Here is a 25,776-nt window from a genome sequence, read left to right on the forward strand (position 1 = left end):
TGCATTGGAAGGTGAAGTTTTAACTATTGGACCACGAGAGAAGTCCCTATAATTTACTTTTAATTGATATCAATATAAACATATCACTGAATAGTTTTTAACCGTGTTTCTATCCACAATCATTTAGCAGAGCCTTACAATACCCTACAAAGAAGACATCCCAGGTGGGAGAATTCCCATTTCCAGGTAAGGAAATGGGGATGTGGAGAGAACTTGACTCTTTACAATGTCTATGTAGCATGATGAAGAGCAATGATATATGTACTTGGGCTGCGGGTTGAAATCTACTACCAAGCAGTTGAATGACTTTAGGTAAGTCACCCAAATGCTCTGAGCCGCACTTTCCTTCTAGGAAAAGTAAAGACTGTGAGTCACTCACAGATACCACTTAATCTGTGACAAAATTCTATTTTTCTGCAACTCAGCGAATTCAGTAGCGTGGCGGAGACAAGGCCCCAGATGGTCTAAGTCCTGGCTGGTTCTTTGCCTCATCCCATACTGTACCACCTCTGAGGAGCTCTCCCTGCTTTTCACAATTGAGGAGTTTATTCCATTTGTTTGTACGTTTATCTTTACAGAGCCTTAGGCCCTGTATAGTCTTTGTTTCCTGGCTTATGGACAGCCAGTAAAAAATTCCTTTCAAGAAAGGTTGGTGAGACAGACACATGCACGTACAGGGCTTCTGGAGAAAAGGGTGTGTTCTCCCATGACCTCCCTTCACTGCACGGCCACGCTTTGGATTTGGGGATGGGAGATGCATTGCCATCTGATGACTTTTGATGTCATTTTCATTTTTCAAAGAAACAATATAAAATTCACAGTTGATAGGAAAGACAGGCTCCTATGTCCAGATCCAGGGACAGGGTCACTTAATTGAATGCCATTTAAATGGCTCGATCAAAACCTTTCTACCATGAAGACTGGGTCACATCCAGAAGTTGGAGGTGAGGATTCCAATGCCCAGATCCACCCAGAACTTCTCTGCTGGAATATATCAACTTCTTCCTACATCCCTGCTGAGGCAGGTGCCAGAGAAAAAAGCAACCTGACCCCCTGAAGAGTCTCTGGAGCCCAGCAGTAACCTGAGCTGCTCTAGGTTATTTTTTGCTGAGGGCTAGTGGTTCTTAAAGGGACTGCGCTCTGCATGCACATATCCAGACACAGGATGCAAATCAATGAAAAGACCAATACGATGTGCCTGTCTTCACCTAAGGTAGTTGATCAGAAGTATGCTCAACTAGAAGGTATGTGAGCAAATATTTTATTGCCCTTTCAAGGGGATCAGTAGTAATGTCTTGTGATATAACATCATTGGATTACAACGTGGGAGTGCTGAATAACAGAGAACTCCATCGGTTTAATGTAGAAAAAGAAAGCAGGCATTCCCCAAGGCTCTGTCCTCAGTGCCAGACTGCTACTTAAGAAGGGAGGGGGGCCCCGAGATTAGAGCTGGAGATGGCTGCCAGGAATGGGCTCTCCAGTTATCATCCCCCTAAATGTTCACTACAATCCTGACAAGTATAAAAAAGTACAAAGAAAGAAAGCGGCGCTCTATGAGACTTCGGAACACACACACAAGTTACATGATTTACGTGTTAGGTGAGTGCTTGTCTCTTCCAATAGTGTCTTCCTGAATGAAGACTGTGAAAGCAAATACTCACCCAACTCATAAAACAATTCTCGTGAAACAACTAGCCCTTTCATTCTCTGTCCCACATCCCTAAACTGGCCAGGGAGGAACAGGAATAATCCAGTAACGAGGAAAGTGGGATCCAGAGTCACAAGTGCACAGATTTGGAAACCTGCTCCCCTACCAACTCACTGTGTGACCTTGGGTATGTTAGCTACACGTATGGAGCCTCAGTGGCAATAACAGTAATACTCATATCATCAGGCTAGTTTGGAGATTAAGATACTCATAGGCGTAGTGTACTTGGACTTGTGCCTGGCACATGGAACCCTTCAGTTAAACAGTTGCTATTATTAGTTGCATTAGTATTCCTATTCAGCAAGGGTGTAATTCAAGTTGCCTTGAAATCTGGCCACGTATAATCATGAGAAAAATAACGTATCAGCTAGCTGTCGGGCAGGTAGCTTGCAGACGTAATCTCTGTTGCCCACAACTCTGCCAGGCAAGTGATGCTAACCCCTGTGCCGAATGACGGACGTGAGGCTCAGAGGTTTCGTAACCAGCCTGAGTCATAACTAGTAAGTGACACAGCAGGGATTTTAACTCAGGTCTGACTTCAAAGCCTGTACTCCTTCCATCCAACTGAGAAATAGTTGGGGAGCGGCGTGGAAAGAGGAGGGGAGGATCCTCCTGGTCAGTTTTTATTCCACAGCTTGTGAACTATTCCCTTAGGTCAGCCACATAACCTCTCTGTCCCATTTCATCTTCCAGCTGTGATTTTTTTGGGGGGAAGCAGGATCTGATTTTTGCAGCAAGTCACCCATCTATTATTGATCTACAGGTAATTCTACAGAGAATAATAAAGTTCTCTGTAATCCTATTAAAACTACATTATCCTAAGTGGTCGTTTCTGAGCCATTGATCTTTAGAAATCCACAAGCTCTATATAATATAAATCATGCAAAAATACAAATGCCCAATATCTCATAGTTCACAAGCACTGGCTCAATTAATCAAGATACTCAGCAAGGTGGCTACGTGCTGGTTTCTTAGGTGAAGAAAGAGAGACACAGGTTAAGTCAACTGCTCAGAGTCACATAGTCAGGAAATAGCATACTTAGCACTTGAATATCCAGTTTTTCTGATGACCTATCTCTGTTCTGTCCATTTTACTATATCTATCTCTGAAAGAATACCAGGATGATCTGCTATGCTGAGAAATACACTAAGGTATGATCTATTATTAGTATTCCCTTTTGTCCTTCATGCACTACCTTTTACTTATGCTATAAAACATAGTTTCAATTAACATCTATGCTGCTCTCCAACATAGCAGAGAAAACCAGTCAACAGGATAACTTCCCAAGGCTGGAGTGGCTGCGGTATAGGGTCATGTTTTACTTGTCACAATAGAATTTGAAGTGTCTTAGGGATAGGTGTTCAATAATTTCATCAACTAAAGCTCAAGATAAATATTACTTTATAAAATCCTATGTATATCCCTATTTTGAATAATCGTTTAAAAAAATGTAGGTGCTCTGAACAAGAGAATGACAACAGATGTTGTGTTTCAGAATAACATTTGTTCAATGTCTACCACATGGCTTGCACTGTCCTAAATGCTGTACATTTACTAACTTATGTATTCCTGGCAACATTTCTAGAGGTAGGCACTATCATTATCCTATGTTACAGTCAAAGAAACTAAGCCACATTAACTTGCCCAAAGGCATAAAGCTAGGTAGTTGCAGAGCAATAACTTGAACCCAGCAATTCTGGCAACCAGAGTTCAGATCTCATGTAATCTTCACAACAACCCCAGGCTCATCATCTTGGAGACTGAAGGTTGTCCTTGATGATTCACTGATAATCAGGAGAAAAATTGGCTTCCCTTGTGGCTCAGCTGGTAAAGAATCCGCCTGCAGTGTGAGAGACCTGGGTTCGATCCCTGGATTGAGAGAGTCACCTGGTGAAGAGAAAGGCTACCCACTCCAGTATTCTGCCCTGGAGAATTCCATGGACTGTATAGTCTATGGGGTTGCAAAGAGCAACACGACTGAGCGACTTTCACTTCACAGAAGAAAAATAAAAGAATCCAGTTTAATTGTTTATAATAGCAATCCTGTTCTATGACCAAAATTTACCCCAAGTAATACACCCACCATATTACAATTTAAAAAGTTGTTGGAAAACTAAAATTTATTGCTACATTTTCATTTTAATACTTGAAGTTTGAATTTGTAACGAGTTTGGCTCTCCATGAACAATATCTTTTGACATTTTTTTCCCACATAATCTTGCATACTTCACACTGCTTTCCACTTATAATCTTAAAATCATTGTGATTCTATCACCCTTTGAAATCTATCTTTTGAAACACAGAAATTTGTAGAGGGATTTCTTCAGGACTTAAATTCTTATCTCTCTTCTTGCCCTCATCAAGCTTATCATCTCCTTATTTTTTTCTGTTCTACTTTCCCTTCCTTGTTGTTTATTTCCTTGTCACATGACTTAGGGTGTTGCCCAGTACTGTAGCCATCTTCCAAAACTAAAACTAAAAAACTCTTCCATAGGATTCTCAAAGTTGAGTGTGCAGACAACTGACATCATTATCTTCTTAGGTGGGTCCCCAAGTCTACATTTTCAGCAAGCTGCCCTGGTAAGTCATACACATACTGGAATACATTATAGGATTTGCACTCTGCCAATTCCTAGATACAGTCCTTCTACTGAAGCCTTTTTCATTTAGCAAAATCTCTCTGCTAGTTTTAGGAAAATGTAAACATCACTGAAACTTCAGCTAAGAGCATCATACAATATGCAGGTCAAGAAGCAACAGTTAAAACTGGACATGGAAAAACAAACTGGTTCCAAATCAGGAAACGTGTACGTCAAGGCTGTATATTGTCACCCTGCTTATTTAATTTATATGCAGAGTACATTATGAGAAATGCTGGACTGGATGAAGCACAAGCTGGAATCAACATTGCCGGGAGAAATATCAATAACCTGATATGCAGATGACACCACACTTATGGCAGAAAGTGAAGAAGAACTAAAGAGCCTCTTGATGAAAGTGAAAGAGGAGAGTGAAAAAGTTGGCTTAAAACTCAACATTCAGAAAACGAAGATCATGGCATTGGGTCCCATCACTTCCTGGCAGATAGATGGGGAAACAATGGAAACAGCGACAGACACTATTTTGGGGGGCTCCAAAATCACTGCAGATGGTGACTGCAGCCATGAAATTAAAAGATGCTTGCTTCTTGAAAGAAAAGCTATGACCAACCTAGACAGCATATTCAAAAGCAGAGACATTACTTTGCCAACAAAGGTCCATCTAGTCAAAGCTATGGTTTTTCCAATAGTCATATATGGATGAGAGAGTTGGACTGTAAAGAAAGTGGAGCACTGAAGAACTGATGCTTTTGAACTGTGGTGTTGGAGAAGACTCTTAAGAGTCCCTTGGACTGCAAGGAGATCCAAACCAGTCCATCCTAAAGGAAATCGGTCCTGAATATTCATTGGAAGGACTGATGCTGAAGCTGAAGCTCCAATCCTTTGGCCACCTGATGCGAAGAGTTGACTCACTTGAAAAGACCCTGATGCTGGGAAAGATTGAAGGTGGGAGGAGAAGGGGACGACAGGGGGTGAGATGGTTGGATGGCATCACCGACTCAATGAACATGAGCTTGAGTAAACTCCAGGAGTTGATGATGGACAGGGAAGCCTGGCGCCCCATGCTGCACTCCATGGGGTCACAAAGAGTCAGACACAACTGAGCAACTGAACTGAACTAAGTGTAAATCAAAGATTTTAGCACACTCTATTATTTACTTCAATATGTAGTTATGAGGCAACAATACAAATGAGTGCTGAATCAAATGAGGACTCCAAATGATCCCAATCTAAGTGCTTAAGAAGACATGCCCACCCTGTATTGGTGGAGATTGCTGATGCAATAAGTCTTTATTTTCAGCATTTTACTTAAGTGTAAAACCTGACACTTGAGTCCCTATATTTACCCTATCTAAAATCATTTTTATTGAACCAATTAAGAACCAATGACTGGTATGGGGGGAAAACCCTCAAACGAAACTTAATGAAGTTACTTAATGAAAAATATTTATTGACTAATGGTCCCAGTGGTAAAGAATCTGCCTGCCAATAATGCAGGAGATGCAAGAGGGTTCAATCCCTAGGCTGGGAAGTTCCGTTGAAGAAGGAAATGACAACCCACTCCAGTATTCTTGCCTGAGAAATCCCACAGACTAAGGAGCCTGGCGGGCTATATAGGGAATGGAGTGCAAAGAGTCAGACACAAGTGAGCACACACATGCACGCATGTGACTAGGAGCAACCCACCCCCACCTTAAAGGGGGAATCCTTGCTCAATGAGCATCTCATACACAATAATGCACTTTGCTTAATTAAGTGTTTGATCATTTTCCACAACACCTTACAAGGAGGTCAACAGGACAGGTATTCTAGTCAATCTCATCACATCACCTAACCTGTCACATTCCCACACTACTGTTTTCCAGCCTCACAAAGACCCTCAGCCCCTCCCCTCCAGGAGTTCAGGACCTCTTCTTCCCCATCCTCTCTCCTCCCAGCTCCTTCCTCTCCTCCTCCAGGCTCCTTTCATTATCCTGGCTGGATCCCACTGGGAACCACTTTGCCCTTGCCCTTGCCAGCATCCTCTGTCACCTCACCCTTCGGTGTGCTCAACCCCAAACCCTCCTTTGGATCATGGTCCCTTTGGGTCCTGTAGCCCCTCCTTGGAGTGGCTGAGAAACATCAATTGCTGAGACACAGCTACTTCTGCTGAGCCTTCCGCAGGTCAGGTGAACATAATCACCTCTGAACACGAAGGTCAGCTCACGCTTCCTCTAGAGGCAGCTCTAAATGTTCCCCGTTTTCTTCACTATCATCCAGTTTTTACGGACAAATGACTTTGCCTTCTCCTTCACAAAAACCCCAAAGAAAATGGAAGGTACGAACTATTCGGTGTAAGTTAGGCTACAAGGGTGGACTGTATAACATAGGGAATATAGCAAATATTTGGTAATAACTGTAAGTGGATTACAACCTTTAAAATTGTATAGAAATAAAAATAAATAATACATTTTAAGTAAAATAATGAGTTTTTCAAGGAGAAATTTCATCCACGTATAGTTTTTCCCATAAACTTAGTAGTAGACATTCCTATCCCCCCTCCTTCTGCCCCAATCAATCCTTTCTAGAGCTGGGAGCACTCTGGCTGCTCGGGATTCTACTCAATCATTGGTCATCTTTCCTTTACATCATCCACCTTTCTCTCTCCAGTGGCTCTTTCTTGACACAAGTTCACATCTATATAGAAATGCTCTCTGGGTCTCCACCTCTATCTATCATCTCACTTCTCCTGTGTACAGCCTACAGAACAAAGCAGAGATAATAATTTGCCCTTTATTTAAGAATGGGCTTGAGTCAGGAGCTTTACATAGATTCTCTCTTTTGTGCCTCACCAAAGGGCTTCAAGTCAATAACTACTGTCTCCATTTAAGAGACCAGGAAACTAAGGATCCCAGAGGTTATGTAAGTGAAGAAGTGAAGTAAAAGTCACTCAGTCGTGTCCGACTCTTTGCGACCCAATGGACTATACAGTCCATGGAATTCTCCAGGCCAGAATGCTGGAGTGGGTAGCCTTTCCCTTCTCTAGGGGATCTTTCCAACCCAGGGATCGAACCCAGGTCTCCCGCATTGCAGGCAGATGCTTTAACTTACCTATAACTACACAGGTGATAAATCAGAGAAGTACAATTGAAATTCAGGTTCTTTCTGATCCCCAAACCATTTATCCTTCCACAGACCACACATGACCATAGTCACTGCTTTTCTCAAAGGCCTGTTCATCTTCCTGTCTTTCTCTTCCTGGGCAATGCCTTGTAGTCCAGCTAGAGTCCTGAAGACTGCCTTCCCTTTCCCTCCTCCTTCATGCTGGCTCAGTGACTACCACTGTTTTCCAAGCTTGAGGGTCCATCATGTGCTCACTGTTCTGAACATCCCAGCATGAGTTCAAGCCTTCAGTTTCTTTCTTTTGAAGATTACTGTGCGTGCATGCGTGCTCAGTCGCTTTAGTTGTGTCCGACTCTTTGCAACCCTATGGACGGTAGCCCGCCAGGCTCATCTATCAATAGGATTCTCCAGGCAAGAATACTGGAGTGGGTAGCCTATCCCTCCTCCAGGGAGTCTTCTCAACCCAGGGATCAATCAAACCGGGGTCTCCTGCATTGCAGGTGGATTCTTTACCATCTGAGCTACCAGGGAAGCCTGAAGATTATTGTAACTGTCTGCAAACTATGTCTCCCAACACAAGCTTGGGTCCTTCTAATTCATTCTTGTGATGCTGTCTGATGGTTCCTGGTAAAATGCAAATCTGAATGTGTCTCTCCTCCTTGCCTACAGGATAAAGCTCCAACATGGCAACATGGCATACCATCCTTGACCTGGTCCCTGCCAAAATTTCCAGATCTTTCCCTCGCGACATCCACTCCTCCTCTTCCTAACCCTGTAGTCCAGCCATACGAAGGTTTACTTGTTGGTTTTATGTCTTTGGGTCTCCACATGCCAGGGCTCTGTCTTCCTGGAATGCCTTTCCTTGTGCTGTCTTCCAGGCAAACTGCCATTCAGCTTACAAGATGCAGCCCTGGCATTTACTCCCCTCTCAAGCCCCCTGCAGAGCTGACTGATTCCTTTTTATGTCACAGCTGGGTTTTGTGCCTTTTCTCTTATAGCCCATTTCACCACCTATTGGAATATTTTACAGTCTGCACTTACCTTCTAGAACACTAGCTCCTCAGGAGCAGATACATGCCTGTTCTGTTTTGCATGCTTAAGCCAGCACACAAAAGTAAGTCAAAAGCAGTTGCATATGTTAATTAATAAATTAAACTGATGTTATGTGGGTATATGTCTTTGGAGCTACAGATCGTTTATTTTTAAGAGTAAAGCCAAAAAGAATGTTCTAGGCAGAAACAATGGGGGAGATAGAGTATTTCTTTGTATGAAGAAGTGATAAGTGTGGCCCCAAGTCTAAGCTGAAAACATTTTGCTGCCAAGTCCTCAGGCACATAAAATCCTCAGGCCTCATTCCTCCACCACAGGAGGAGAAGGTGATGACAGAGGATGAGATGGTTGGATGGCATCACCGACTCAATGGACATGAGTTTGAGCAAACTCCAGGAGTCAGTGAAGCACAGGGAAGCCTGGCGTGCTGCAGTCCATGGGGTCGCAAAGAGTCAGACACGACTGAGTGACTGAAAAGCAACAACCACCCCCACGGAGCCATCCATGATGCTGGGCTCATGATGATGTTCAGGAATGAAAGGAAAAGAGTAACGATCTGTATTGAAGAGGGTGTTACCTGGATTCCCTAATCTCTGAACCTAGTGCGGATAACCATCCAAATTCGACCTCAAATTTCAAGTGGCACAAAAATCGTCTAAGGCTTATTAGAGAATATTCTCAGAGCTAACCAACAGAGAACAGAGCATTTGACTTATCCCACAAATCAGCTAAATTGAATCAAAGCAAAAATAAACATTTTCCAGACTGTTCTATCATTTCCGAAACACAGGGCAGGGACATGGACATATGATAAATAGTTCAGTTGTGAAGTTACCTCTTCAAGTGACAAAACTAACCAAGAGACTGAGGCGGTTGTGGGGGGCGGGGGGGGGGGGGTAGGGGGGAGGGGAAGTAACTGATGCAGTTGAGTGTGTCTGTGAGGAATGAGTGCGAGAAGGGACTTGAAGTTTCAGAGTTGAGACAGACGCCAGTAACTGTGGGCCGGGAGACTTCATTCACCGATCACTCCATGCTGCCCCTGGGTCCTTAGAAGACAGGACACCAGCGCACCAGAAAGCACCCTTCCCCACAAAGGGGGAAGCTGATTACAGCTTTCACGAGCCCCCATGTGAAGACTGCAATTCAAAGGCTTTGCCTAGAAAAGGACGGTGGACAGAAGCAGCCAAGGATCCCTAGAGACACACAGAAAAGCAATAACTCCGTCGACATTCCAAAAAGAGAAAGGGAGAGGGGCATTTCCCTTCCAGCAGCATTCTTTCATTGCCTTTTCTTGCTTCTTTTCTGAGGAGAGAAGGGAGGTGGGTGATGGTAGTGAGACCTTGTAAAAGACCAGGGGGCAGCGGACATGAACTTCTATCTGGCTTCCCTGCACAAACGCCTTATTATAAAACACACATAAAAATGCATGGGCAAGACTTGGAGGTTGGGCCCCGCATCCCTCCTCCCCCAAACTCACTCCCAAGCCCATGCTTTGAATGCATTTGTGTACACACACCCTCCGACAGAACAGGTTCTTCATGTTGCCATGGAGCTGAGAAATCACACTGCTTTTACACTTCCAGCAGCAGAGGTAAGAATCACTACATGATGTTAACTCTGGTTGTATTCCTGATTTTCAGTTGTTTCTCTTCCTGCTCTCATGAACTTGATTTTTTTTTTTTTTTTAAGCTTACTCTTTGTAAGATTGCTGCAATGGAAGCTGCTGGCAAACTGATGCTTGCTTTTATCAGCTCAGCATGCAGAAAGTAGAGCGCATTTGTGACTGGGAGCTTCCTCCTCCCTTCCAGCAGAGTTTATGGCCTTACTGCATCTTACGGGAGTTGATCAGAAATGCAAACTAGAAATCAACACTTATTTAGTAAATATTCTGTGAAACACATAAAACCTCCTGTAACCTGTAGCTGTTTTTTCTTACAAGATAAATCTGCTTATTTCTACTCCATTGAGTACTTCTCAATAGGCCTCAACAATCAAAATCATATGAACAAAAATTTTGTAAATACAGATAGCCTTCTTCAAGGTCCCCTTGGATTTCATTTCAAAGCTCAGCTATTACCTTACTGTGTAAAACTCAAATAAAAGAATCTAAAAGAGGAACACAACATGATTTGCTAATGCAACCTCAGTATTCATGCCACCCCTCCTTTTGGAGTTTTGCATCTCACAAGAAATGGTGATTTGACTTCTACAAAATCAAGTGCCAAGGAGTTCAAGAAAATCATTTTGATTTCCTACCTGGAAATCTGCTTCTGGTCCTAGTCACACATCCTCACGATCTTGAGTCTCAGTTTCTCAGGTAAGCTCGCCAATCTGCTGACAAGAAGTTTCATGTTATGACTTCTCCTTCCACAGTGCACACATTAAGACGTAACTATGAAAGTGACCTTAAGTACTAACCAGAGCAGCAAAACCAAATCTATTGGTTTGAAGAAAGAATGTAAACACGTGGAGGTGGGAGAGGCCAAAATGTCAGGTGATGAATGTGGCACCAAGCTACGTACGCGGGATATCAGATGGCTAAGCAAAATACAATTTTAAAAGTTTAAAATCAGCTTGCTAGCAACAAAATAAAGAGTGATTGGCATTGGATGATAACCCCCAAAATAAAATAAATACCCATGCCTCCATACCAAAAATAAATAAATCATGTAGGTACTCCCTCCCTCCAAGCTTAATTATTCTCCCTTTAATTCGGGCTGACTTCCAATGAACAGAATATGGAAAGAGAAAAGTCGTAACTTTACAGTGGAAACCCTAGCAGACTATCCCTTAACTAAGGATCAAGTTCAGCATCACTGGTGACCAGTTATGTTGATAGGACACAACTGATAACACAATGAAATGAGGAGTGCACCTCCGCAGTCTTCCTCTCCAAACCCATCATTCCAGCTTACAAAATTTCTGGCCCAATACTCTTCGAAAATATCCATCCCTTCAGAAACAAGTGGAGTATGCCATGGTATGCTACGCTGTTATTACATATCGTATTGCATTTGTATTCTGTAGATGATATTAAATCTTTTAAAAATGAGCACCCAATTAATACCAAATGAAGTTTTCAGGAAACCCAGACAAGTCTTTAAAACCACTAACCAAGCACTCAAATGGACTAGCCTGTTTAGGTAGTCATTTTGTTTAAATAGTCATTTTCCCTTTTCTTTAATTCTAATGTTTCCACAGCACGTCAGAATGACATCTCCAAATGCTGGAGACCTCAGGTTTTTCCTCGCCACAAATAGCACGTATATTTTCACCATGACTAGCAACAACATGCCTGTTATTGGTGATCCTGGTAATTATTTAAATAGGCTGACTCTACATTGATCTCAATGGCACAATACTGTCGACAGTTCAATGTTAGCCAGTCACAGGGCCTCGTAAGCACCCTAGCCAGACGCCCCAGGCTGCTTGTGGATAGGCATTCCCCAGCCTCTTGGCTGCGTGACAGCAACCACAACAGCCCACAAGGCGGGTGGAGAACCGATGAATAAAATGATAAATATTTGTGATGAAACAGGATGTTGGGGAGGGGGAGAGGGGATGGAATATCTCAACTACTGAAATACTGAAGCTACTCTGGAAATTTAACAGTATTCCCTTGTTGTAAAACTGGGAGCAGTACACAGATAGATCTTTTCTCTTGTGTTTTCCTCTTTATTGTAAATAATTTACAAAATTACTACTGTACAATACAACATCCACCCAGGCACAGGACTTAAGACTTTGAGCCACTGAACTATAAGTGCTATACACTGAATGAATGCTTCAAATTGTCCTTTGAAAATGATTCGAACAATGATGTGAAAATATAATTTTTTTCAGGCCAGAAAACACTTTTAATAGATCGTCCCTTACTATTGATTGAATATATAATTTAAATGATTATTTAATAAGTTCAATCTCTCATTTATGCCACTTAGTACCAACAATAGTAATAATTTACAGGCTCAGGGGCATTCTTGTCAAGAGTAAATACAAGAAATTCTGAAATAAAACAGTGCTTCATTTATAGAGTGCTAAGACTGAGATGGGGGAGCCTGGTGGGCTGCCGTCTATGGGGTCGCACAGAGTAGGACACAACTGAAGCGACTTAGCAGCAGCAGCAGCAAGACTGAGATATTTCACTTATACAGAGTCTCCATACTCAAGCAGATGACTCAAGTGATTCCCATTTACTCACATACTGATTCTGATATCCAACACCAATTTAAAGAACAAAAAAAAAAGAGCTCAACTATGGGGGGCACACTTTGGGGCTCGCTTTTTCAAGATAGTGTTATCAACCAACAATACCTTCTTAGAGTTCACAGTATTCTCTCTTTCATCTATTCTAAGAGAGGAGTGAAAACTCCTCTCTCACCTTCTTGCTGATTATTCCACCAAAAAAGTTAAAAAATTGCCAAAACTAAAGCACATCTCTATGACAATTTGCTACTTCAAATGATTCTCTGAGCCTCTCTTTCACTGATTGGTCATTTTGTTACACAGTAAGGAAACAGGATGATGGCCGGCTGCTGGGGAATGAGGAGGGAAGCAAGAATGGAGCAAGACGTACAAGCTTTGAAGACTAGATATAAATATAAGCACTTATATCAATACAAAATGCGAGCTTCTCGCAGTTTTTAGACTTACAATATCAATTCGTCCTACTAGGATTTCAACTGATGTATTTGACAAGTACCCTCAAAATGCTGAATTAGGAAATTAGAGAGATGAGTTCGAAGACACATGTTCTACTTTTGTTTTCCATCTGTTATACTGACTATTCCCAAATACAATTTATCAATCCTTTTTATGCCAGAATATCCCTTTGATTCTCCTTAAAAATAATGTCACAGAAAACTTAGTAATTAACATTTGAAAATAATACTGGAGTCGAAGGTCACAGTGTCACATATACTTTCCTTCAATAATAGATATATATTTCTGTAAATCTATTGTTTAGCATGGGCAATGGGACAGCAAACTTAAAATGAAAAAATAAAACCTATGAGAAAATACAGTAGGTGCAGGATCAGAGATGAACGTCATATTTCATTCCAAACACTATCAGAACTGACAAAGTTCCCTTTAGTGTACTTAGATCTAAATTGTAACTCACTATTGATATTAGTCCTATCCTCTTTGTGAATGAAAATAAGACAACCCAAAGAAACTGATCATGTGATTAAAGAGGATAAATTGCCCTTTCTTACCCCACAAAAGAAAAAGAAAGTTCCACAGTAAGAACATCTTTACCAATACTGAAAATATTAAAAATGTAAAACCAAACCTACAATATTCTGTAAGCATAATTTATTATTCATTTGTTCTCATCTGTCAATCTTAACTTGCCTCAAACTTCATTCTTAGTCTTTCTAATTGAATTGGTTCGATTTCACATCCCGCCCCATTATTTATCAGTTAAGTAACCATGGGTAAACTGTGGTTTTTATATCTACTGACCCAGGATAAGAGTAGGCTGATATGTCATAAACACACAACTGGCATGACTCTTTCTCCTCCATGACACATTAAAACTGACTTAATTACTGTTTTGATGATTTTGTTTGCCCATTATAATACTTTTTTGCTGTTGTTCCTATTGCCATTTTCTTAATTGTTTGGGGTTTGACTTTGTAGATCTTTTTCTTCTCTTGTATTTCTTGACTCTATAAGTCCCTTTACCATCTGTTGTAAAGCTGATTTGGTGGTACTGAATTCTCTTAACTTTTGCTTGTCTGAAAAGCTGTTGATTTCTCCATCAAATTTGAATGAGATCCTTGCTGAGTAGAGTAATCTTGGCTGTAGATTTTTCCCTTTCAGTACATATATATCCTGCCATTCCCTTCTGGCCTGCAGAGTTTCTACAGAAAGATCAGCTGTTAAACGTGTGGGGTTTCCCTTGTATGTTACTTGTTGCTTATCCCTTGCTACTGTTAATATTCTCTCTTTGTGTTTAATCTTTGTTAGTTTGATTAGTATGTGTCTTGGCATGTTTCTCGCTGGGTTTATCCTGTATGGGACTCTTTGCACCTCTTGGACTTGATTGACTATTTCCTTTTCCATGTTGGGGAAATTTTCAACTATAATCTCTTAAAAAATTTTCTCATACTCTTTCTCTTTCTCCTCTTCTTCTGGGACCCCTATAATTCGAATGTTGGTGTGTTTGATATTGTCCCAGAGGTCTCTGAGACTATCCTCAGTTCTTTTCCTTCTTTTTACTTTATTCTGCTCTTCAGAAGTTATTTCCACCATTTTATCTTCCAGTTCACTGATTCGTTCTTCTGCTTCAGATATTATATGTTATTGATTCCTTCTAGAGATTTTTAATTTCAGTAATTGTGCTGTTCATCTCTGTATGTTTATTATTTAATTCTTCTGGGTCTTTGTTAATTGATTCCTGCATTTTCTCCATTCTGTTTTCAAGATTTTTAATCATCTTTACTGTCACTATTCTGAATTCTTTTTGAGGTAGTTTGCCTATTTCCTCTTCATTTATTTGAACTTCTGTGTTTTTAGTTCGTTCCTTCATTTGTGCAGTATTTCTCTGCTTTTTCATTATTTTTTTTTACACTTATTGTATTTGAGGTCTCCTTTTCCCAGGCTTCAAGGCTGAATTCTTTCTTCCTTTTGGTTTCTGCCCCACTAAGGTTGGTGCAGTGGTTTGTGTAAGCTTCGTATAGGGTGAGATTTCTGCTAAGTTTTTTTTTTGTTTGTTTTTATTATATAATACTTTTGATACAATAATTTATCTTCTAAAATTAATTAAAGGAAACAACCTTTCATTAGCTTTTTAAAATCTTCCTCCTTGTATGAAATAATGGGAGATATATTGAACTTCTATTTCTAAATCAGTTGAGAAACATACTGCTCAACTACTATCCATAAACTAAATATTTACCAGATGACTGAGATTATTTTTAAATGAATACAAGATCAATTAAACCAATGAAAAGAAAAGGATGAAATGCTTTATAAATCCTAAAGCATACCCCAGATACACAATAGGATCTGAACCTCAAAAGAAAAATACTAACAACAAGGCACAATTTAGATAATTAATAAGAGGCCACTAGAGGAGCCCCTGGTGGTCCAGTAGTTAGCTTTCACTGATGAAGGTCCAGGTTCAATCACTGATTAGGGAAACTAACATCCTGCAAGTAGAGCTGTGCAGCCAAAAATTAATTAATTAATTAAAAAATAAAAACGGAGAAAAAGTTTTTAGAGACTGATAAAGTGATTCTCACAAAGGACCAATGATCTGAAGAAACATTTCTGAAATTATATTTAAATTTTAATATTCAGACATTGGAAGAACATATCATAAATGTTCAAAAACGTATGGAAAAACTGATTTCTAAACAGAGTATTTTTAAAGTGTTTTATAAATATGATACAATTTTTAGCTATTAAAATCTGAAGTTAAATGTATTTCTTTATTTACCAGTCCTTCACTATATTCAGGCCTTAAATGTAATTTTCATCTACCTCCTAAACACTCATCCATAAATCTACATTTATCTATAGATATAAGAAATATGATTTGTTAGATCCTCTAAATATTAAAAATAAAAACTGATAAATGCCCTCTTGCTGATCATTGTATGATTCTAAAATATACACGTCTATAAGAATCCAATTGGCTTAACAGGAGACCAAGAAGCAAGACGAATAAGCAGAGAACTGCACTATTTAAAAATTATCTTTATGAGTATAATTTTTAAATAATTTTTGAAACATTCATCAAATACTAATCAGAAGTAGATAAACCAGATAAAACTAAGCTAAAATTGTTAAACTTACAAAATAAAAAAACAAAATTAAATCTTAAAAATATTAGAACCAAGTATAAAATGACAAGTATTAGTATTTGTAATATATAAAAAGTTCATAGAAATTTATTTTTTAAAAACCTAGGAAATAAATTAGAAAATAGGACAAACCAATTCAGAAAAAGAAATATAACTAATAAAGAAGCTTCACTAATTATTAAAGAAATACAAACCAAAATAACAATGCAGGCAAGACTTTCACTTTTGCACAGCTATGATGAAAATGGGAAGTGACCTGAAAATAGGGATCATGTATAATAAAAATATTCAAGTACTTTGACAAATAAAATTGTGAATATTCAGAAATAGGAGAATTTTAAGGAAACAGGGACCATTAAAATAAATCAAAATTATATGGCCATTAAAAGAGTACAGAAGTGAGCAAAATGGAAAGTTTATGTTTTGAAAACAAGGGCTACATCAATATCATGATTATAACCATTTCAAATGTGTGAATTTGAGCAAAGATCAGGAACATACAAGAAAAAATTAAAAATCAGATCAACAGATTATAAAAGGTGATCAGATAGTTATGTCTTTTATTTATTTGTGTCATAGTAGTGCATGTGGGATAAAATTTAAAGCTTGACAAGAACAAAAGAACACATTAATCTAATGAGTCCCTAAATAAAATCTCCCAAATGCATCAGTCAGTACCTACCACGAGACAACGACTATTCCCCCAGACAAGTTCACCAACGGCTGGATCTCTGTACCCAAAGCAAGTCTCAAAATTTTATACAAAATGAGACTATGAAGGATCCACAGCACATGCCCTCTGAGCCATTAATCCACACCCAGACCTTTAAATATTTACTATATAGCTTGTGATGTTAGGAATGGTTCACTGTTATCCTTTTAACTGTACCACATCCATTATTTCTACAGGAGTTCATGACATGCTACCAAATCACGTTGTTTGAATACAGGCAGTTCTCAACTTACAAACACCTGACTGAGGAAAACCAAAAATAAAACCAGCTGCTGCTGTCCCCGGGCTGTCGCCTTCTAACACTACCAGAGGTCTTGCTGATACTCCCAGAGAGACTCAGCTGTTGTGAAAAAAAATCTTAAACTTCTTAGAGCATTGGAAGGGAGGAAGGGTCAAAGGAATGAAAGCAGGACTAACCAGGGGAGCCACACAAAGCTGGTGCTTACCCTCCACATGACTCGATAAACATCTGATGAATGAATGAATGAATTTCCACACCCTGCACTTTGAGCCTGATGACTCGGCCCCTATCCTATTCCAATAGCCTGATGATAACAGCCCTCTTTCTTGGGCTCCTGATTCACAGAGCTGGAGCTAAAGAAGGGAATCGAAACCCGGTAACAAACAGCTGTGATCAACAGGTTGCCCACTAAGGCAGTTCACTGGACAGAGTCCAAGCGCAGGACCAACCCAGGAAAGTCTGCGTCCAAAAGCACAGCCAAAGAGTACGTGATTCACAGAGAGACAAGACGAGACATAAATGGTGAGAGGAAAATAGAAGTTGAAAGTCCAGCAAAGGTTATTAATAATGATGCCAAATGAGCTCAAAGAAATGAAGGCTAGATGTGATAGGGAAGAAGTAAAGATGGTGTCAAAGTGAGGGTGGGCTGGTTTGGGAATAATGTTGTGGCTCCACAGAGCCCCAGTTTAATGTATGATTCACTTCCCTCAGATGACCGTACAGAAGTAGGACTACTTTATACACATCTCAAGTCTAGTAACTTATCAATTCATTTCACCCTTTGCATATAGTCATCTTCTGAAATTTTAAGGCACTCCATTGCTCAAAAATCTTCCTCAGCTCCTCTTACCAACTGAATTAGAGAAATCACAGTATCGCAGAGTTTGGGATACTGTGAACTATAAGGCCTAAGATACTGTGAGTTTTAAGGCCTTTAAACTCACAGTGAAAGAGGTAAAACAACTTCACTCTTTAATGGAAGATCTATCACAAGATAGCCCATAAGGAATCATATTCCTTATGATTCTCTGATCTTATCCTTGCACATTTCTTGACTCCTGGCTTTCACTCCCAGGCACCATACTGAACGTATCCAACTCTTTGTGACCCCATGGACCGTAGCTTGCCAGGCTCCTCTGTCCATGGAATTCACCAGCCAAGAATACTGGAGTGGATTGTCATTCCCTTCTCCAGGGGATCTTCCCAACCCAGGGACTGAACCTGTGTCTCCCACATGGCAGGCATATCCTTTACCGTCTGAGCCACCAGGGAGGCCTGAACAACTATAGAGGGCGCCATTTATACCACAGTCTAAGTGAACAGTGCCCTCAAAAGTTTAAAAGTATTCAACATGTAGGCAGCCATTTGGGGTGCTCCTCCTTTCATCTGGAACACTCTTTCTGCATGGAATGCCATCTCCCAATTCCAACTTTGCTTCTAAAGATGCTAGTAGTTTTTCAAAGTCCATGTCTTCCATGAAACCTTTCCTGGTTCCCACAATTGGTTGTAATCTTTTTCTTTGCACTTTCACTTGGTTTATGTCACTTATTTATGTATATCCTGTCTTCTAGTATAATGAGTTAATTATGTATGTCTTATAACCAATCCTAGATTGTATGCATAATGTCCAAAAACGTAAATAGCACAGAATTCCCCTTTCTTTCTATACAGTCCCAAGCCTATTGCCCAAATCACAACAGGTACTCAACTACTGGCTGGGACATTTGTACAGGGTGGAGACAGATGATTCAGGAACTAGAAATGTTAGAGGAGGTAGTTTAGACTGGAAAGGAACATAGCCACAGAAAACGTGGGACTAAATTCTGATAACCTGATGCCTTCGGGCTCACTGGTCTGGAGAGGGTGCTAAGTGGCAGGATGTCACTATCAAAGTCACACTTTTCCTTATTTCAAAATTTTGCCTAAGGCCAAACATGTATTGCACTTACAAAAAAAGAGAACCTCCTCCTCACCTCTAAGACAAAACCTTCCAAGAAAATGAATTTCCAATTACACACAACCAATCAAAAACACAGTTTTGAAACAAAATACAATTTAAGCACAATTTAACCTATTTCACATAGTATCAAAAAATAATTTTCCTTCTTCAGTTAACAAAAACCTACTAAAGAGCAAGTTTAAATGCAAATTTGAAACACCTGGAGAGCAGGTGTACCATTTCAGAGGGATCTAAATACGATTTTTTCTACTATATGGCGGAGAAGGCAATGGCACCCCACTCCAGTACTCTTGCCTGGAAAATCCCATGGACGGAGGAGCCTGCTAGGCTGCAGTCCATGGGGTCACTAAGAGTCAGACACGACTGAGCGATTTCACTTTCTCTTTTCACCTTCATGCATTGGAGAAGGAAATGGCAACCCACTCCAGTGTTCTTGCCTGGAGAACCCCAGGGACGGGGGAGCCTGGTGGGCAGCCATCTATGGGGTCGCACAGAGTTGGACATGACTGAAGTGACTTAGCAGCAGCAGCAGCAGCTACTATATGGAGCCCATGTTTCTGCCTAGCACATAATATGCATTTTCTTAATTAGTATGCATGCTACCATATCTATTTTAATAGATGTGTCATGCTCCAAGGAAACCATTATGATATATCAAAGGCTGATTAGCCATATAAAATATGATGTGGCATTAACTATATAAAGAAACATCTTCAAAATGGTATATTCAGATTTCTATCTATATACAGAAATCTATCTGAATATTTCTGAAGACTTTAAAATATGTTGTGCTCGTGTGGCATTGGTATAGTGTACACTGGTTGATGATTCAAAATATTTTAGTATCTATCTACATATACGAACATTTATAATCTGAGAAATAAACCAATATGCTCAAGACAATTTAAACATGAACAGGGCAGAGGAAAGAGCAACAATATGAAGACTGAGCTAGGGAATGAATTACATACCAAGCATGTAGAATAAGACTTCAGATACCAAACATTTTTGAATTTGGGGTTTTTTTTTAGTATATATCTAAAAGGTTAAAAGTACTTTCAGCCAAAAAACTTTCATTGATCATTGTCACGAACACAGATCACCCAGAAAAACTATGCATTTATTTATATAGATTTACTAGAGTTATTATCATAAGTATAGATTACTATAGCAAATGTCTCTTTATACTTATAGCTACACACACACACACACAACACGGAGCCTCTCCTGTAAGACCACGAATACATTATCTGGAAATGTTGTACCAGATGGAACGAGCATGGTCTCAACCCTGGTAGAACTCAGATTCTAAGAAGAAAGATCAACAAATAGTTACTATAAACTGGGGTAACTCAGTAACGCCTTCTTAAGCTACCGAGATGTATGCATTCGCTTACTCCTTCACTCTGGCTTCCCCACTGGCCTACATTCTGTTTGCCTTTTTAGATCTTCTGTCTGATTTCTATAGCTTGTCTGTTTCCTTCTTCACTTTCAGGCTGTCAGCTATCACTTCTGCAATCAATGTGCCATCCTCTACTGGTGACACCCTTCTCCTTCCATCTAATATACAGCTCCTCATCATTTCTAGAAGACTGAGACTAAAACAAGGACAAACAAGCTCCAAGTGATGGCTTAATAAGTGTTTCATATCATTGTGGCTTGATGAAATCATGGTGTTCTTTCAGATGTGATATTTCTATTATCTCACTAACCCAGGCAGACATTTGAGAAAACAGTTAAAACAAATGTTCTACCCACAAAATTTCCCACCTTTTCTCCCATGCCCTTCTAAAAAAACCACAAAAACATTAAAAGGCCTCAAGAGAGAGGGGACATATGTATACCTATGGTTGATTCATGTTGATGTATGACAGAAACCAATATAATATTGTAAAGCAATTATCCTCCAATTAAAAATAAAGTTTTTAAAAACATTAAAAACCCCACATTTTTGCTTAAAAGAAATATACCTGCTGTCAGAAAAAGGTTTAAGTAGAGTACTTGGAAACGGTATCATAACACACAGACTATGTTTCCCAAAGAGTGGTCCTCAGATCACCTGCATCAAAGTTACCTGATTTGCTTCTTAAAATGCAGATTTCCTATACTCCTCCTCAGATGTACTGAATCATATTTTTAGAGCCTAAGACCTTGAACTTTTTAAAAGCACCTTAGGAGCCTGTTGAGCATGATAAAACTTGAAAGCACCAATCTAAATAATCAAAGAGTGTTTATTGAAGATGTCAGGCTGAGCCCCAAAGACTCAAGTCTTATTTCACTATCAGCTTATAACATTTACTGAGTGCCACCCTCTACCAAACACTGGATAAAATTAAGTTCAAAAAGCTTGAAAAATAAAGTTTAAAGGCTGCCGCTGCCCCGGAAGCTTCCATTGTAACCAGGAAGACAAAACAGACAAATGAAAAAGCTTTAAAATAGGCACATGAAGCATTCAGACGGGGAGGATGGGGGCGATGCTGCAGTCCCCTGTACGGTGGGCAAAAAGACACTGAAAGGAGCTGAGTTCAGGACTGAGCAAAGTATCACTGAACTCATAATGGAAGACTCCCAAGACAAGCCTTCGGCAGAATCAAAAAGGAGAGCTTTTCAAACGCAAATCTCTGAAGAGGTGTGGAGGTTGCCAGAGGGCATTTAAGATCAAGAAGAAAATACCTATTATCATATCTCCTGCTGCCATAGACAGAAAGAGAAATGCCTGTATGCAGGGTTATTAAAAAACCTCAGACATTGTTTGGCAAAACCTTAAAGAGGCAGACAGAAGAGGCGCTGTTATGCCCAGTTTACAGATGAGAAAACTAAGAATCAGCCAAGGCTCTTTCCAGAGCTGGTCCTTTCCTTCCATCAGCAATTCTCTGCCCTGCCTGACACTGCCCCAAGTAGAAAAGTCATTAATTCATTATGTCCTTCAAAACAGCAAGCCAGTCAACACATTATATCTCTCCCTCCCTCCATTTCAAAAAGCCAGCCAAAAAAATATGTGTGCACCTGTGTGCGTATGGCCATATATGAGCATACATGTATGCACAAGTGTGTGTGTGTGTGACTAATTTAACTAACCACTCATTTTTCTTAATAGCCATTACATTTTGGCATCCACAAAGATACTCCAGCAGCACTAGCATTTATGACAAATTATACTGAAAATAAAGTCTCTTTGATTTGTGATCAAAATAACCACCCCAAATCACCATACTGGGTCAGTGATACACATCTTTCCACTGGCTATATTCTCCAATATGACAACCACAGGTGACTGTTTAGCATTAATATTAACATTAAATAAAATGAAACACTCAGTCCCTCAGGTACTCCAAAGCCACACAGAGTTAGTAGCTACCCTATGGTCAGTGCGGATACAGGGCTTTTCCATCATTGCAGAGTTCAATTGGATACAACTGTCCTAGGGAACCAAGCCTCCCAAAAATACAACTACACATCTCAATATAAACAACAACTGTCATTTACCTCTATTTCTAAACCTATGATGACACCAGTGATCAAATGTGTCCCCTTCCACTAAGCCTGTCCAAGTCCCTTGAGTAGAAACACACGGCTTCCTCCTCAGACATCTCAACTCCTTCTGCTCATCACACTTCTCTTTTCATGGCTGTTTTCATCACAACCTGATAGTTATATGCACACCATCCTCCGTACAGCAAGCCCCTCCAGACCAATGGTTGTCATGTGAGCACTCTCACTACCTAATTCAGTAACAGTTCCATAAATACAAGGTATATTCTTAATTAAAAGATTACTAGGTAGAATATCGGCTCCCCAGGTAGTTCAGTGGTAAATAACCCGCCTGCCAATGCAAGAGCCCTGAGTTCCATCCCTGGGTCGAGAAGAGCCCCCTGGAGAAGGAAATGGCAACCCACTCCAGTGTTCCTGCCTAGGAAATCCTATGAACAGAGGAGCCTGGCAGGCTGTAGTCTATGGAGTCACAAAGAGCCAGACACAACTCAGGAAATAAACAACAAGGTAGAACATGATACTAATGGAAACATCCAGAGAATAACGATATAGATATGAAAGGAAGAAAGAAAGAAGTCCAAAGCACAGTAAGGTTTTGTAATCATCACCAAGAGGTAACTGCTTAGATGGAAACGCTGCTTGTGCCACATATTTAGAAGGAGAAGAATGAGATTCTTTTAGGAGTAGGTCCAAAAATGTCCTTAGCTGACATACATCACAGGAGGACTGGGCTATCTGACACCTACCCTACGACAGTGTCATCAGTCAGCATACAGAGACTGGCCCCAAGCCCTGTGCTGGGGCACAAAGCCAGTGCTCCTGGTGATCAGTGGGAACCAGACGGTTAGCTCAGGAGAAGCTTCTTCAGGAAAGTTTGTATCAATCTGATTCTCATTTATGCAATTACAACGTCCTCAAACACTTAAGCCTTGGGATTCACATGAGGACCCCTTCTTTCACTCTGAGAACTTTCTCTGGACCAGTGAAATAAAAAAGGCAAATTTCCTTCATGGTATCATTTGGATAGTTTCAAAGTATACAGCGTATGAACAATATTAGCGGACGAGATGGTTGGATGGCATCACAATGGACCTGACTTTGAGCAAGTTCCAGGAGAAGGTGAAGGACAGGGAAGAATGGCGTGCTGCAGTCCAGGGGTCACAAAGAGTCAGACACGACTAAGCAACTGAAAACAACAACAAATGAAAAACAGCATCTGATATTTTTGAAAACTCTGTTGGCCATGTATCAGGGCACACTGCATACGTCTATGAAGACAGAAAAATTACAAAGGAAGAGAAAAGTCACTCCATTTGTACTTCACCACTCAGGGCCTTATTTGGCCAACTTTAATGCAGCTTCCCTTTCTTCAGTAAGCTCAGGGACACTTTTCCACAAGCCATGGAAGCTAGAGGTACCCTTGAGGCCACCTTAGGCCCGGGGAAAGGTAACTTCACAGGAAATGAAAGTAGGCAGAAGGGGGAGAGCATGAGTGATGACAGTCAAAGAGATTCGAGATAAGCGCTGGAAGGGGGCGCTGAGGTGGCCTGTAGAGGAAACGAAACTTCAAACCCGCGGAGACGCATCATTTTCCACAAGAAAGTCACCCACTCTTGCCCCAACCTCACCTTCAACCCTGGCCCCACTGCTCACCATGATGGCCTTTCTTCATTGTTCACATTTTAGGTGGATGAAAAGGGCCAACCAAAAAAAAAAAAAACTCCACGTCTAATGCTTGACTAATCAAATCACCAGCGGCAAGTTGCTCCACTGCAAACACCTTTCCTGTCACAGCATCCCCCAAACTTGGTCAGACTGGGGCCCTGAAACACGACCAGGCTCTCAGCTTAGAAACTAAGACACTGGGGAGGTGCTTGGACTCTGTGATCACAGCACAGGTGACGGAGCAAGATGGCGAAGCCCCCTGCATTAGAATCCGGGGTCACTGTGTATCCGTGTATAACCCTGGGCAAGCTATTTACCGTATCGGTGCCTCCATTTCCTCAGCTGTCAACTAACAATGATCACCACATGCCAACCAATTTGATATCCACCAAATTCTCAGTCATTTCAACATATTTGAAACATTTCATGATTTCAACATTTCTGAAACCTGACTGTAGTCTTACTTATTATTAAGAGCATCTTTCAATTAACTGGAGGCTCTGTTGTTCTTTCTTCAGTTCAGTTCAGTCACTCAGTCGTGTCCGACTCTTTGCGACCCCATGAATTGCAGCACGCCAGGCCTCCCTGGCCATCACCAACTCCCAGAGTTCACTCAGACTCACGTCCATCGAGTCAGTGATGCCATTCAGCCATCTCATCCTCTGTGGTCCCCTTCTCCTCCTGCCCCCAATCCCTCCCAGCATCAGAGTCTTTTCCAATGAGTCAACTCTTCGCATGAGGTGGCCAAAGTACTGGAGTTTCAGCTTTAGCATCATTCCTTCCAAAGAAATCCCAGGGCTCATCTCCTTCAGAATGGACTGGTTGGATCTCCTTGCAGTCCAAGAGACTCTCAAGAGTCTTCTCCAACACCACAGTTCAAAAGCATCAATTCTTCGGCGCTCAGCCTTCTTCACAGTCCAACTCTCACATCCATACATGACCACAGGAAAAACCGTAGCCTTGACTAGATGGACCTTTGTTGGCAAAGTAATGTCTCTGCTTTTCAATATGCTATCTAGGTTGGTCATAACTTTCCTTTCAAGGAGTAAGCATCTTTTAATTTCATGGCTACAGTCGCCATCTGCAGTGATTTTGGAGCCCCAAAAAATAAAGTCTGACACTGTTTTCACTGTTTCCCCATCTATTTCCCATGAAGTGATGGGACCGGATGCCATGATCTTTGTTTTCTGAATGTTGAGCTTTAAGCCAACTTTTTCACTCTCCACTTTCACTTTCATCAAGAGGCTTTTTAGTTCCTCTTCACTTTCTACCCATGTTCTTTCTTAGAGGTACATTAAATGCCATCTTACAAGTAATGGCACCTTAATGTCTATGAAGTACTGTAGAACCTACTTCATAGGGTTTTGGTAAAGTTTCAATCCTTAAATGTGGTTCGAGTATTGAGAATAG

The 25,776-nt window shown here is 40.5% G+C and overlaps 1 protein-coding gene across 15 annotated transcripts in view; it reads right to left on the minus strand.

The window, feature by feature from the left end:
- Window positions 1–25,776, minus strand: part of HIVEP2 (HIVEP zinc finger 2) — a 218,602-nt gene that overhangs the window by 157,066 nt on the left and 35,760 nt on the right. For 9 of the 15 annotated variants that reach the window (XM_055535788.1, XM_055535785.1, XM_055535794.1 and 6 more), the window contains one exon: window positions 10,718–10,792. The exons of 1 other annotated variant lie outside the window; for it this stretch is intronic. The gene's annotated coding sequence lies outside the window, so the exon portion shown is untranslated. 5 more of the 15 variants (XM_055535787.1, XM_055535793.1, XM_055535796.1 and 2 more) reach the window with 3 other exon arrangements.

This window comes from Bubalus kerabau, chromosome 9 (genome assembly GCF_029407905.1).
Source record: "Bubalus kerabau isolate K-KA32 ecotype Philippines breed swamp buffalo chromosome 9, PCC_UOA_SB_1v2, whole genome shotgun sequence".
NCBI classification, from domain to species: Eukaryota; Metazoa; Chordata; class Mammalia; order Artiodactyla; family Bovidae; genus Bubalus; species Bubalus kerabau.